Source organism: Paralichthys olivaceus, chromosome 10 (genome assembly GCF_024713975.1).
Source record: "Paralichthys olivaceus isolate ysfri-2021 chromosome 10, ASM2471397v2, whole genome shotgun sequence".
Taxonomy (NCBI): domain Eukaryota; kingdom Metazoa; phylum Chordata; class Actinopteri; order Pleuronectiformes; family Paralichthyidae; genus Paralichthys; species Paralichthys olivaceus.
Genome location: NC_091102.1, coordinates 5,444,275 through 5,457,687, shown reverse-complemented (window position 1 = coordinate 5,457,687; position 13,413 = coordinate 5,444,275). Strand labels below are relative to the sequence as shown.

Sequence of the window (13,413 nt, the reverse complement as noted above, 5' to 3'; positions counted from 1 at the left end):
AGTCAGTTTGATTTTTGATGGATGGAGATGTGTCCAGATCGGCTCTCTGTGCTCTAGCAGGCCCTAATCCGGGCCCCGAGAGGCCCCGAGCCGTGTCCTTTATCCAATTCCACTGAATCCCAACAGGAAATGAGGGCTTCAGGGGGCAGTGGTAAGGAGACGGGAGACTGAGTCACATGTCGGGTACAGACACTCTGCACACCCAGAGCAGATGTGGGGGAAAAAGGGATCCAGTGATAATATTCTATGGATCACTGATAGAAAGCAGGGCAGTTGCCAAGAAATACATCTTCTTTCTTGCGATTTCTTCTATTCTCGGACATAAATCAGTTTGTCTGAAGCCAGAATTTACACCCAGGAATTATTCAGCTCTCTTAAAAAACCATTGCAGTTCAAAGAAGGCTTAAAAGTTCGGGGGGCTTTTGTCTTTGTGAGAGGAGAACCCCTCCCAAGCAGACGCAGCCATTAGACGTTCCGGACATAATTAATCACGAGGAGCGGCACGACACTGATCCGCATCAAACACTCCCCACTTCCAGATATCTCCTCCAGATTTTCCACTTACACTTTCTAATCATAAATAATCACACACAAAAAAGACACTCAATTAGATTAGTCTCCAAAGTCCTGGCATTACAGCAGGAAAAAAAGACATTCCTCTGGTCCTTTTGCTAACTATCAAGCTAAAGCGTAATTGCTCTCTGGTGACTTCATACCAGTTGCAAGCTTGGGGTTTAACTTGCCTTATTAGGGGATTTTCAGAGTGGCGTGGATTGAGTGTATTGAGTTTAGACTGACTAGTATGAAAGAAAAGATTAGAATCGTCCATACACAGTGTACGGAGATTAGATTGGCCCCTGTTTTGATTATTCTGCGACATGTTGTGAAGTTATCGTCTGCAACATAATGATGTCTGGAGTTTGTGCCCGGAGTTTTCCATTAGTTAGTCAGGTTTTCAGAGAAGGGGGGGGGGGGGGGGAGAGAAAACGGCTCCAGTGAATAATAGCAAGTCCTCAGATGCAGACTGAGAGATTTTATGATGTTGTAGCAGCATTTGATATGTTATTCAACTCGCATTGTTTGAACCCTGTGACTGACCAATGCTGTGTCTGTCATTTGTGTCTCCTCGGTATGTTAGAATCCATGAGTTCTCTCTCTACATTCACCGTCCTGCTCCAAGAAAAGAAAACCCGAGACTTATACAAACACAAATTTGTTGCTTGACAGTAGTTGCTGAGTGAAGCCTGATTAGTGAAAAGGTAGAAAGAGTTCTGAATATCAAATATGTGTAATTTAAAAAAATATAGTTTAGTTTCATTCAATTCTTATTCTATTAATTATTATTTTGATAATTGTAAATTATAATAACTGAACACTCCAACATTCACAGTCCAGAAACAATGGCGGACATTGTGCTTTTCCATTTTCTGTAACTTGCTCCATTAAAGTCTCTATTTCCAGTGTTTTTTTTTCTGCGTCACATGACGAGCAGTTTATCTGTCGAGACGCTGCTCCCAGGGAGAGCAAGAACACGGCCGGGCTGTACAACATCATGTCACCAGATCCAATCAGCGATAATAGGAGTGATTGGAGTGGGTTTGGAAAGAGTGTGGGATTGTTATTGGCTGGTAAAGGAATCAAGGAATCACTGCGCTGAAAGGAATTCCTTTCCCCAAACCCCCGACTTTTGTTTCTTCCTGTGCCAACTGAGATTACTGCATAAGGGTTTTTCTCCCTGCCTCGTCCCCCTGGTGAAAGAAATTGCATTGACCTCTTCTATCTATTGCTTCCATATGTGAGCAGTTATCTCTCTTGCAAATGGAAATGAGACCCAAAATTGCAACAAATGGGGCCATGCCACTGAATGCAGATGTTCTCTGCTCCTCGCCCAGAGTACACATGCCCGATCAAATTAACTTTAACCCCTCCGCCGACAGAACAGACATCTCTTTTACAAACCCCCCGCTCTGGCAATTTGTTGTGAGTCGAGGCCCGAGCAACAACTGTATGTCCACACGTGGTAAATAAGAAGTGATGGTATCAAACACCTGGACAACCCCCCAGCACCAGGCCTCCATGACTTTCCCCTTCCCTGTGCAAGGGCCCGGTTTGGCCTCCTGGTCAGTTCCCCCTCTCTCGGCTGTTTGACGGGGAACACCTGCTCGTGGGGTGAGTCTACGGGGTCGAAGCTAAGAAGCTACAGTGACGGAGGAAAGAGGGATGAAAGAGCGGGGCAGAGAGAGAGAGAGAGAGAGAGAGAGGGGTAGAGGGTGAAGACCCGTGAGAGGCTAACAGGTGCTTCCTCTATGGGACTCTGGGAAAGGCAGAGCCCTGATAATGTATGTAAATGGGAACAGGGTCTTCATGCCCACATCCCTTCATCAAACCTCTCTCTCTCTCTCTCTCTCTCTCTCTCTCTCTCTCTCTCTATTTTCGTACCCCCTCCCTCCTTCTGAATAATAAGAAAGACCTATAAAAGTGGCCTCACAGATAATTTACCAAATTGGTTAAATGTTGCTGAGAGCCTGGAGTGTTAATATGCTTCCATTCAGAGCAGGCAGGGGTCAGGGAGTCAGTGGTGAGCAGGAACCAGACAGAAACAACAGGGCTCTGATGATTCCATCCCACACAATGCCCTTTAGGGTTGTTCTGTAATGACCGGCACGTCTGAGCACATTTAGCACCACATACATCCACACAGGATATAAATAATGTCTCGTTCACCAGCACACACGCCCTCACCTGAATGCTCTTGATGCGACTGTCGCTGACTGTTTTCTGTTGTTTTTCTGTACGTTCTGATGTACACGGATCAAATTCTTATTTTCTTTTCCCCTGCCACCATCTGCTCTCCTTTAGGGACCCTGATTATAGCTAATGAGTGTTTCTGAGCCCCGTCCCTCATCTATCTCCACAGACCCAAAGCACAGAACATGTTCCTGCTATTTCTCCACCCGTGGCCCTTTTTCTTTTTTTTCTCGCTGCCACAAATCCACCTCTCTTCATCTGCCTCACAACACGCAGCGGCAGCACCACCGGCTAAAGCCGTGCCATCATTTATACGGCTGTCAGCTTAATACACACAAATATTACATACGTGTAGAAGGCATGCGGAATTGGAACATACAGGTGCTAACTTATTTGGCCGGGTCTGTTCCTGGCTAATGAGGAGCAGGTGAGTGGATGTTGCTTTAATCAAGTGGGGAGTGGGCCGCGCGCAGATTTGCAGCTTGTTGAAAGGCCAGTCGTACACATGGGCTTCATTATGGGGTTAGAGGAAAATCAGTCAGGAACAATTGTTTTCCCACTCCTGCTGCTAGACTGGAATAGTTTTCTCTTTTTATGTCTCACACACACAGACACACACACAATTACATGTGCACACTAACACACAAAGATGATAGATTCAAACTTGTCTGCTTTGGAGAAGAAGAAGAAAAACTCCTGAAACTCTCTCTGTCTCTTTTCTAAAAGCTAAACACAGTCAGTGTGACATTAGTGAGGACAAGATATGTTTAACTTTGCCAGATAACAAGGTATGACTGAAGTTAAGCAGAAAATGTGGCAAGATAATTATTCTTTAATTTTAAATGTTTTACCCACTCAAGGAATCCCTATAAGAATATGACACACTGCAGTTTTCACACTTGTTGTAAAATTAAAGCTGACAGGAACTGGACACAGTTTTTGTTCCCTCTTACAATGAGAATCGCAGCTAATTCACAGTTCTTCAGTTAACGTTGACAGCATTGTTGAAGAGTTAAACAGCTGTAGGCACAAATGTTGGTCCACGTCCCTAAACTCTGAATTTCCTGTTTAATCAGGAGTAAACTTATTGTATCACTTATAGAAAATTAGACCTTTAACCAAATCCTTTACTGTGTACATGGTAAATTAATTCACACACACACACACACACACACACCGCTTTAGGTACTGCAGAGACTTAATGTGCCTGTATATAATAGAATGATAACAATAAATATGAATAATAAGAATATACTTAGTTCCTTCTTTGGTGTGTGCATGTTTGCAGTTTTGTATCGTGAGACCCTTTGCAAAGATTTGATCCACAGTTCACATTAAAATACTCCAGATTATCCTGCACAGTCACAAAAAACGAATGAGCTAATGTCGCTACTCCATTACTGGTAATTGCTGAATTTGGCTTTAAGTCTCTCATTGCTTATGTTTGCATGTTAGCAAAATGCTAAATGAACCTACGTCACAATTAGCATTAAAGATATTTCTATTTCTATATTGTTTATTTTGCAATAGTGCTTTTTTTATGCTGTTCCCTACGTGGACCAATAAAGGTGCATCTTATTTTATCTTTGTGGAATAAAAGTAGTTTTTTACAAAGCATAATGTGCCAATACTGTAAGTAACAAAGGTTACAAACATATTTAATTGTAAATCCTTATTTTTGGTTAAAAATGAAACCATGTCGTCTCTTTTTTAGTTTTCTTTTCGTGAGAAATGCAGCAGACCTCCAACTCGCTGCTCTGTGCTGGTTTGTAGTTAACATGGCTGTGGTATAAATTATTTCTTGCCCACCCAGCAGCAGTCGTGCACACACTTCAGGTGCTTAGCGAATTCACTTTCTGAACAAATATTGCTGTAGAGTTTCTCTCTGACCAACAATAGTATATGTTTCCATGAGGGTTTAGTCATTCTGTGGCACAGCCGGAATTAAACACCATCACGGGACTCAGGTCGTCACCACAGTCGTCAAATTTCAAATCTGACTGTTGGTAACCGAGCAACGAGTTTAAAAGGAAATTTACTGCACAAAATATATTCCGACTGATTACATGACAAACTCTGCGAGCGAGATTTGTCTCACTATGAATCAAGCTTTGAGTGACTTAAGTGGGATAAACAAAAGGAAACAAATTATATCGGTGGGCCACAAAGAGCTGTCTGAGATTTATGGACCACTGGGGAGGAATAAAAGCACATTCACACAAATTATTCCAACAATTCAGACAAATGAGCAAATAACTTCATGTGAGTCCTGACAGGAATATATGACGATCTCCGAGAGTTACAGCGTGGAGCACCCCCCCACCCCCTCTTCCGCTCATTTCCAGTTTAAATGGAGTGATTCTTAAGAGTTACGATGTTGAGGGACTACCCTGAAACTGAGGAGGCCTGTGTTTAAAAAAGTTAACATCTGCACTTGATGAATATGTACAAATACGCTATAAATATTTCATAGCTGGAAGTAAATAGTAACTTTGACCAATCAGCATTTGATTCACAAATGTATTAGATGTGCTCCCTGTTTACTAGAATATTCACATAAATACAGTAATTCAGCTTAATTTGAGATTGAATGGAAAGTTGATGTGTGAAATCATCATAATTCTGAGGCGCATTATTTCTCATGTTCCCTTGACAGAGACAGCAGATGAATATTTAATACGTTACTGTTGTTTATGTTTTCTAAACAAATACAAAAAATATACATATGAAATCCACAGTGGCAAAATCCGTCCTCTTTCTTTCCTCTTTGTGTTGGTTCCTCAAAGATCTTTTTTTTTTAAGCATCCCAACTCCCACAGCCTCAGCGAGGCTGGAGAGCTTTTACCCGCAGATTTTACTTATGCAAACCAAATCGCTTTTCCTGTTTACCTTAACAAACTCACTTTGCATTCAGTGTTTTCAAGTATTTGTATTCACTGGAGGCATGTGTGAAGCGGCGTTGGCTTTTTGAGTCCAAACTTTAATGACTACTCAGTTCTTAAAAATCAGAAGCGTTATCCTGTAGCTGAACTTTCTGGGGTGAAATTCTGAGGAGATGTGTGTCTGTGTCTAGGAGAGTAAGAGTGTGTGTGTGTGTGTGTGTCTGTAACTTTGCATCCATACATGCATGCGTCTGTGTGTTAAACTCGACAATCTCTGCATCCCAAAGTCGAGACATTAAACCCGACCCTGCACTGTGTCGGCAAGACTTCGGCTGAACTTCGGAAGGTCATCTCCAAGTAAACGCGAGGCCCGGGTTTTGCATAAAACTCGCTGGCTGATCTATGACAAAGCCGCTTAACGTGTCACTCCACTGACAGGCTCCCATCAGTCCCCATTAAGTCCAGCCATGTCAGGGGTGTCAGCTGGAGTCTCTCACCATACACCAACACCCCTGCCATATGAAAGAAGGTGACAGGAGGAGTTACTGTCATGGAAGAGGGACTGTGAACTCGCACCAACCCCTCTGTCAGCCGCTATGACTGAGAAAATACTGTGCAAAGACTCAATAACAAGGGGTGTTTTGGCCAGTGATTGGCACAGAGCAGGGAACAATTAGGTCTCTCCTCTGAGGCAGGAGGCCGTTAAGTCGTTTTCAGAGACACCCTGCACCTGTAGTGCTGCTCTGTGAGGCAGGGGCAGGCGTGGGAGTGTGAAAAGAACTTCTCTTTAACCTCTGAACCCCGACCTTCGCACTGTTTCAAAGTGTAAAACGGGTGGCGGAGGAAAACATGGCTTCACGTCTGATGAAGAGAGGAGAAGGAGGAGGAGGAGGGTGTGAAAACGAAGCAAATGCAGCAGTTAAGTTGATGCTTGTTAGCTGCACTGGAAGAAACGTGATAGCTGTGTGATACCCGACGCCCTCTGTGTTGGAGAGGTGCCGTTTTATTTGGGTTTTTTATGAAGGTTTTAATATGCACGGGGGATCGTTACTTGAAAGTGAAACATTTATCGCCATAGCACTGTATTACTCATGGCTCTGTTGCGTAGTTACCTCGGGTCAAATCCTCCAGTGATGGTGCTGCAGTCAGAACGTGCCTCTCTGTTGCCAGTAGGTGCAGCTGTAGTTCAAGACGGCATCACAGCGAATGAGACGGGGAAGAGGGGGGGTGGTGGTGGTGGTGATGTATGGTCTCAGTTAAGTTAGGAGTTAATTGAAGGATGATATTAACAGACCGTGAAGATTTTTGGAGAGCCGTCTCTGAGCTGAACCTCCTGCACCGCGAGGAGCTGGACTCGGAGCTGGACACTTGGCAACAGACATGTAAAGGGGGACATTGGGAAACATTTCCCCCGGTCTCCCATTGAGCCTGATCAGCTTTCCAAGTGCTAAGAGAGAAAACAGACGGCGTGTGATTCGTCGGAGCGAGGATCCAGAGAGGGAGTTGAGGAGGAGAGCAGAGAATCCTGAGTCGAGGAAAATGACAGTTTGTTTTCATCAAAGATTCATCACTGTAAAGTGTGACGTCACCCCTACGTTTTGGCTCAAGTGTGTCTCCCTGGACCTAAAAAAAAAAAAAAGCCTTAAGAGTGCAGTGCTGGGCGGTGGAGCTTGTTACAGTAAAGTTATCCGGGTTGTCTCGCTGGAAGAAAAAACACTTTTGTCTGCAGTTTCCTGATGGTCGAGACCACGGTCGTCCTGAGACCTTTCAACCGCTGGCACATGTAGACGCTGCTGAGACACCCGGGCTTAAAGCAACCGTGTCCCTGGCGCACGGTGGTCCTGAGCGGATAGAACCACTAGCCAAGTGGTCGCGTTCTTGGCCACCACAAAACTCCAGAGGCAAGAAGCCCTCATACAACATTTCTGCCCTAAAAGTGAGACAGGCAGGGCAAAAGCAGCGTTGTCTGAGGACCTGGAGAAGCAGGAGGGGATGGGGAACGTCTCTGCACGGTTGGCAACGTAATAGTTTACAAGTTTAATTTTAGCATGAATTTGAAAATGATCACAGATTTCCACTTATGAGCAGTGTTCTTCGTTCGTTCTTGAATGTCAGGTGGATTTCTTTGAGACCTTTGACCTCCCCAGAGTAGGAAGTTCCAGCGGCGAGGTCTGCGAGTCGTCTGAGCTGCTTCACTTCCTGCGGGTACCACCATGTTTCCTGTTTGGCTGGTGGCCCTCTCGGTACAGTCCCATATGATGTATAACGGACTCAGCTGCCGAGTGTCTGCGTATGCTCCTACGTTTGAGTGCGCCTGCCCCGCAGACCATAAAGCTGTCTTAACTTAAGCTGTGATTAATACACCCATCACTTTCTAAACGCTGCCTGCCTGTTCTCCAGCGTCGACCTCCACAGAGTAGGCCAATGTTTGCCTTTCCCAGAGAGCCCTCCCTCTTCAGACAGCGCGGGGTCAGACGGAGAAAAGAAGCATTCTTTAATTTGATAATTAGTCAGAGGACTCTTTAGGGTGAAAGAAAAGGATTGCCCTCATTAGCTGTAATTGTCTAATTGCCTTTCATCTAAATAGTGCACAATTTTCACTTCATGGATTATACAAATACCATAAATGCACCCCTGTGTTATTTGTGTATCTTGGAACTTGCCTCATGGCGAAAAAGCAAATTCTGCTGTCAGGGCCGGCAGCAGTGAGAGATGGGTGTGTTTAAATAGTGAGATGGATGGAAGGGTTGGCAAACGGACTGAAGGAGGTTTCAGTGACGAGGCGGAATCGAGGAGTCGATCTGTCAATAACAAAAGACTCTGCTTCTGGATTTGCTTTTCCACATTCAGTTGTCTCGTTTAAATATTTTCTTCTCATGTTATCCTCCGTGATACTTAACTTAGCCACTGCTTTTAATTATGTCAACGATATTTCCGAGAGGCTCTGCACACGTGTCTAAATACTACAATACCCATGAGCCCATTGCTACAGCGATGGATTTAAAACAAAAACTCATCGTTGTTGATTGACAATACAGAATCAGATTTCTGTAAAAAACTGACCAGATTCAGAAGGTTTGCTCAACAGCATAAAGTTTAATTATAGTGTAAAAGGATTTTAAGCTCAATGAATATAAAGAAATTATAAAAAAAGAAGAACCCATCAGTCATGTATCATATGCATGTATATATCACTGGTATTTTAACTCCTGGATCCAGTCGCGCCCAAAATATCTCCTCTCTCTTTACAACTCTATTAGGTGGCCGTTCCCTAAACTCCTCCCCCAAACAGCCATTCTCTATAAACAGCTGAGCCGCTGGTCTGTCAATCTTTTTACATTCTGAGGCCGTGCAGCGACAGTTGCGATCCAAACTACTGCTGAGCAAAGGTGTGTGTGTGTGTGTGTGTGTGTGTGTGTGTGTGTGTGTGTGTGGTTACTCATGCGTTAACACCGACACAAACAGATCGGCATGTCGACAGTACACTGTACTCACTTGTGTGTGTTACGCCCTCAGGAGGCATCATCCCTCAGTAGAGAAACAGGCGCAGTTAAGTGAGCAGTCTCTCCTTCATTCACAGACACACACACACACACCCCCCCGTCTCTTCCCCACCAGTAAACAGAAAACACACTTATCTGTGCCGGGGCCACCTGCCAGCCATCGCAGGCCTGTCCTTTGTGTGGATGTCTGTATAAGCCTGCATGGGATTCTGTGGCCCTGCTCCCCGGGGAGAGCAGACGCCTGCGAACGAGCTGCTGGTGGAACCGGATGCTTGAGCAGGATGACACACAGGCTGGTCAGTGACAAGAAGAGGTGCTTCACTTATTATATCTACAGCCTGTAAGTCCCTCAACTCCTCAGACTGTATATAAAGATGGACGACATGACGGCTCCCCAAACGTGAGGCCAAAGCGCCTTGATCGCCCCCCCCTGGTGGCTGGGTGCAGTACACTCATGAACCCAGCCTCCTCCATGTTAGTGGGACTTGAGCCGATGTAAAAGGTTAATGAACCCTTCAAGTACATTTTTCTCAAAGATGGTTTCTGCCATTTTAGGTAGGTACATGATTCAAATCAAAATGACAATCTTGAATACATACATATACATGTACATACATGCAAGATCATATGGTAACCATGGGAACATGTATGTGTCAACGAATATGGCTAGGAAGTTTTTAAAAAAGGGTTAAAACACTGGTGTTTTTCTTACTCAGCAAGTAAATCCTCTTATGTTATCCTCTTAGAAAACACCAGATCATCATCATCATCATCATCATCATCATGTTCTAGGGACATTTCCATTGTAGCTGTGCTGTGGCACTAGAGTATCTTAAGGGAGCTAAAGCACCATATATAGGCCTGCTTGGTGAGTGTCTGTCTGAGAGCTGCCCATGGGGATTGGTATCTGCTCGCTGCCTGCTGATGAAAAGTGACCTGTCAAATGAACATGATGTTTACAACCAGGAAACGTTGGACCAGCTGTGCGGCAGGACGATTTCAAAATCCAATAAACTGTGTCCCTCACAAACTCTGCTGAATAATTACTGAGAGGGATGTGGACCAGTGATGTGACTGGTAGTCGGTGGAGAGGTGCCCTGGTTTGAACTGATTTAGCCTCAGAAGACCTGAATGTTCACTTCAGTAACAAAAATCTACTTACATCAGAGGAAACACTGGAGAAATGCTGTTGGCTGAAAGGATAAGGCAACTTGAAAGAAAGCAGAACGATTTTTCTGCCAATATTGAAAGAGGTTTAAAATAAAAATCAACTTCTCTAAGAGGACGGATGTCTTCCTCCATCTCAGAGACATGTCGGGTCCGCGGGGCCTAAAATTAAAGTCATCAAGCTTTTGAAATGTCTTGTAAAACCAGCTTTGAGGATCTCGGTCATAAACAATAATTAATGTCAGGAGCTTGTTAGTGGTTAGTGTTACTGGGTCGCTCCGTGATGTTGTGGTTAATTCTGTTTACGCAGTTGTTATAGTGCAAAGCGATAAAGAGCACTGATGTAACTCAGTTCAAACGGCTGTAATTCAATGTGCACATACTTGATCTCGGAAGATGGAGACGAGCATAATCTGAGGCTTCACGTTTGGGAACGACTGTCAAATGTGATTGTAGGAAAGTATTTCGGGGCTATTTTCCTTAAATCAAATGGAATTATGTAATCATTGTGGATCTGCAGCAGGAGCATATACATAAGAAGCATAATGACTTTTGCATGTCTGTGTTAAGGAGCTCTCAATCTCCGAGGCCTGAATGGGAAGTAGAGCCCATCTGCTGAACAAGGCAGCAGGGATAGAGATGATTGCATCACAGGATCCTCCATTAGTGCTTGTCATCTGGGATCCGGCGTGGGACCACAGTGCAGCGAGCGGCTCGCCTCGGACCAGTTCATGTCGCAGCAGCAACAGTCAGTCAGCAGGTCAGACGTGTCATGCTCCTTCAGTTTTTCTTTCTCCAAGTGTGTTAGATGTTTGATTGTGTTTTCAAAAGGTCCTGACGGGGGCCTTAAAGAGACAGGAGCCAAAACTAAGTGTTTCAGACAGAGGCTGAAAAGAGGAGCTGCAGCGATGGACAGTTGAGCATGTAAACATTTTCAAGTAAGAACACAGATTAGACTTATAAATCTGGATATGAGTAGAATATGTCTCCCCTTAACTACTAGTGAAGACATTCATAGTCATTGTGGGTCTCAACAATAGTTTTCTTAGAAAGATTTGTAGTGATGGAGTCATCACATGTGGCGGATTCAAATGAAAAGAACAAAATAAACACAAATATGGATCCTGGGTGTCAAGTTTATCAATTTATTAATTCATCGTCTAAACTGCTGCGAGAGGCGGAGTGCACCCTGGACAGGTCGCCAGTCTGCATTCACCCATTCACGCTCTCATTCACATCTGTGGATATCTCAGAGTTACCAGTAACTAACCTGTCTAAGAAAAACCACACAGACACGGGGAGAACATGTTAAGAAAGACCATACCAATTAAAACGAGAGCACCACATGTCAATGAAAACAGGCGATAATGGACACAGCATCCAGCCGCTTCCACGTTATTTGTCCAATTGAGACAGAGTTTGAAGAAAACTAATTTAAATGACCTCAACATAAAAGTATAACATAAGAAAATCAGCTTTTCTGTTTTTCATGGATCATTATACAGTTTCTGTTCTTGTATCCTCAATTATTCATGAGTCGAAGGCCACTGCCGTTTTTTACTATATGACATTATCATCTTTATTAATAATAATAATAATCGAAAAAATTACTCGGAGGACGAAAAGTCCGAGCTGCATGTCATGTGGCACTTCACATGTGTCGTTTCATGAATTCTACATCACGGCACAAAGCTCCACACGCTGCATTCACTGCGTTTCTTGTCAATGAATTTCACCCCTTTGTCAGCTAACGAGCATTAAGCTGCGTGGCCCATTAACGAGGTTCTAGTGGCTGTTGACTTGAATAACAACATGTTAGTTACTAAGTGGAGAGAAGAACAAAGAGCTTCTTCTTGTTACTGCCGCTGCCTGATTGTTCTCAGCCTCTCTCTGAAGACAGCTCCTAATATCATCTCATAATCTGCCATCCTCTCCTCCAGATGCCCCCGCCACCACTCGCTTTCATGTCTGACTGTCGTTCAAAGCCCAATCATTAATGTGATTTATTTCTCGCTGTGTATTATTTTGTTCCCTCTAATTTGTTTGGCTTTTTTTCAGCACGGGTGTAAATCAGAATCAAAGCCGTTTGCCACGGCTTTTCCCTGCCACCTCTGTTAATGGCCTGTCTGCTGGAGGTTCGTGCTGAGAAGAAGCAGACCCGCTGTCTTCCTAAATCACCTTTCCATCCTCTCCCCTCGTCACAAACACAAAGAGCCCATTGGCCCCTTCGCACAAACACCTTCTCTGAACGACCCCGGGCTACAAACCAGCAGCTCTGAGCGACGGCGGGGCCAAAAACTAGAAAATAGGAGATGTTGGAAAATAAAAAAAACACAATTAATCATCATTAACTTCGTGGAAGTTTTGCTACTGGAGATATTATAGCTTGACACTTTTTTTTGCCAACAATATGGTTTGACACTTTTTAAGATATAAATGGGAACAAAATCCCAGAAACACATGTATCCCGGAGATGAGGAGACGGAGTGAAACACAGAGCGGGGATGATTGTCATCTGTCCATCATGTGAGGAAGGCGAGCGGCTTCTCAGGCGGCGTGATGTGTAATATGATTGGACAGTGCTGTGACAGCGAGCTGTGACCTTCAGTTGCCTGCCTACCCCGGCCCACCTTCGCAGGTTCGGGGAGGGATGTCAATGCCGCTGATCAATGGGGGCGTTGGCACTCATCCTGTCAAACCCACTCGATGTGCATTTCCCGTCTCTTTTGTCATCAGACCTGCACCCTCCTTCCGCTAGTCAATCACTCAGAGACATGAACCGAGCGGCTCACACGTCGGGGAGAGAAGTGGTGATGTTGCATAAAATCGCCTTCATTTTTCTGGTGTTTAGTTTAGTTTTAAAGCTGTTTTTCATCATCTCAAAAACGCTCCACTAACTACACACGCCGCTGTGGTGTGTAACGCGGCCAGGAGAGAATTATTCGTGGGGCGCACGCAGCCACACTAGCCCTAAATGAGAATTTCACCAAACAAACACAATCAGGCCCCGATTACATTTCTCTTTCATGATGCTGAAAGGAAATGCAAACGAGATTAGATAACACAAAGGCCACTGGGCTCATTTCTCTCCTGTGTCTGGAGATGGCTAAATG

General features: G+C 44.3%; 1 long non-coding RNA gene across 1 annotated transcript; it reads left to right on the top strand.

The window, feature by feature from the left end:
• The first annotated feature begins 4,013 nt into the window (after positions 1 to 4,013).
• On the top strand, positions 4,014 to 12,644 carry LOC138411897 (uncharacterized). The gene is made up of 4 exons (XR_011244387.1): positions 4,014 to 9,019; positions 10,871 to 11,048; positions 11,132 to 11,238; positions 12,359 to 12,644. It is a non-coding gene; the product is annotated as an uncharacterized lncRNA (long non-coding RNA).
• The last annotated feature ends 769 nt before the right edge of the window (positions 12,645 to 13,413 follow it).